Genomic DNA, 2,781 nt, shown 5'->3' with positions numbered 1-2,781 from the left:
GTGAAATGAATATATTATTGTTGTTAGGTAAGCGAGTCGTTATCCCTTCTGCATCACTATAACCCCAAACCAAAAGTTGCAAGCATTAGATGACAATGGGGCGGGGCGGATGCGGGGGGGGCGGGTTTAAGGTTGTGCGGGGTGGGTGGGATGCAGGGTGGGTTGAAGTGGGCTTTTTTAAAATTAATGCGGGGCGGGGCGGGACAGGTTGCGGGGATATGTGATTTTATGTGGATTCAAATTTAATTTTAAGTTTTTACATGTTATAAGAGTGACAGAACATTATTTATTAAGATAACTTCTATAAATCTACTAAAATATTCAAGATAGTAAATGAAAATGATTTAATAAAAAATAATACAATTTCTTACATGTTTTCCAATTGACCTCTAAAAAATAATTTTTAAGTCACTATCCTATTAAATTAGTACAACTTAATGAAAGAAAGAATTTATTTTTATGAATTTTATTTTTAGTATCAAACTTAACTAGAAAAAGAAAATATTTAAAAAGTTATGCGGGGCGGGGTGGATCGGATTGAAAATGAAAAAAATTATTATAAGGGGCGGATTAAAATTTTTGCGGATTAAGCTCAACCCGCCTCACCCCCACCCCGTACCACCTCATGCCATCCCTACTCAGAAAGCGTATATCTAGCCACCACATGTATTTTGAGGTGTGGAAGATTGTTTTAGATAGATGAAAATGTACTCGCATATAATGGTGTACTTAATATAAACCTTCCTTTTTCTAACTTTCCATACCTGGCTAATTAAATTGAATCCGGCATGACGTAGGATTAATAAGTTTTTTTATTAGTTTCCTTTTTTTGAAAAGGCTAATTAATTGAATCCTATTACAAATTGAGATTTATATATATGTGCTCTTAGTTTTATCATTAGTTCTCACTTTTCTCACGTTTTTTTTTTTATACTTTTGGTCTTAGTGTTATTAAGTGCAATTTTAGATACTACAAAAACAATGTCAACATACGTTCATCCGGTTTATTGTCAAAATTCATATTTTTTTCCAATTCCAAGAGTTGAATATCATTCATTTCAATCAACAGAAAATTGAGTGATCGATACAGAACTTATTTTCATTAGTTGGGTTTTTCCGCCCGAAGGATGTATCAAGATTAACACTGATGGCAGCTTCATGCCTAATTGTTGGCGGGGTTTGGAGGGGTCGCACGTGATGACCAGGGAAGATGGTTGGGTGGGTTCTATAGGCCTAACCCATCGGTGACCCCCTAAACTTGGCACGAAGTTTCACTTAGGTACCTCAAGTGGGCGATGTTTATTTTAGACACCTCATGTAGGGTCTCGCTGTTTCATTTTGACACTTTTTGTTGACTAAGCACAATACGTGTGCTACACGAATTTTGAGCGCGTCAGAGACTTTTTTTTGTAAATATTCTGAATTTTTTTGTAAATATTTTCTTCTCCTTCTTCTTCCTTGCTTTCTCTCTTCCATCTTCCCCACCTTCTACCATCCTCCATCACCACACAACTTTTTTTTAAAATTCTACAATATTTTACTGGATTACACTCTTTGATTCTTCCATCTTCTTTGAAAATCGAATTTGCATCTTGATTCATATTTTTAAAAAAATCGATTTCAAGGGAACAAAAAAGAAATCAACTTCTTTCAAATGGAAAAACTGATTTAGGGAACAAAAAAAGAAATCAACTTCTTTCAAATGGAAAAACTGATTTACATTCTTACCTTCTCCATTGAAAATTAAATTGATTTCAAGGAATAAAAAAGAAATAAGAACAACCTCCAATGAAAAAAAAAGAAATTTATTTTACATATCCTTCATTGTAAATCCCAATCGTAGTAGCACAAGAAATCATCTTCTTTTAAATGTCATATAAAAACTTTTCGATTTGGTATGATTTCCCTTATTCTCCAAAACGTATTTTACTTTGTAAACTAACCTATGTTCTTGCCTTTTTGATGGAGAAGAACAGATGAAGGGGAAGGAGGCGCAAGAAGAAGAAGAAAAGAGGTGGGGGCATGGGGTTTGAGATCTGGAAGAAAGAAAAAAAGAAAGTAAATTGAGATTTTTAAAAATAAAATAAAATTTTCACGTGTCACATACCAATTCGTTTATTTTTTTCACATAAGAGGCGTCTGGATGTACGCACTTAAAATGCGGTTTTGAAAATATAAAAAGTGTCAAAATGACACAATGAGGTTTGACATAAGGTGCTTAAAATGAACAAAGTCTAGTTAAAGTGTCCAAGTGAAAGTTGGTGCCAAGTTTAGGAGGCCACTGATGGGTTAGCCCGGGTTCTATATATGGACGACTTGGCATGGAAGATGGTTGGGTGGGTTCAACAATGTCATCATGTTTTAAGTTTTTTATTTTTACTACTAATTATCAACAAAAAAAAATATGTTTAACTTGCAACTTTATAAACTCGTAATATATATACATGAAAGAATAAGAACCAACGCACATTAAATAGTATATATAATTAGTACTAATAATAAGGAGAAGAAGAGAGGGAGCTAACCCACTACTTAATTCTCCCACAAAATAATTCCTTCTGATCAAATTTGTTATAAAGAATTTCATCTCCTTATAGATCCCCTTAATCATATCAATTATGTAAAAAAAAACTAGGCACCAACAACAAACATTGCTTAAAACTTCATTTCAAATATTAGAAATTAATTAAATATCCATAAGATCACCAAGTAGTTAACATTGTCTTAGATATTCATATCATAAAAAATTCTTAAATTGCATAACGAAAATTTAAAACTTAA

Source organism: Solanum tuberosum, unplaced genomic scaffold, assembly GCF_000226075.1.
Source record: "Solanum tuberosum cultivar DM 1-3 516 R44 unplaced genomic scaffold, SolTub_3.0 scf00128, whole genome shotgun sequence".
NCBI lineage: Eukaryota > Viridiplantae > Streptophyta > Magnoliopsida > Solanales > Solanaceae > Solanum > Solanum tuberosum.
This window is presented reverse-complemented; position numbering follows the sequence as displayed.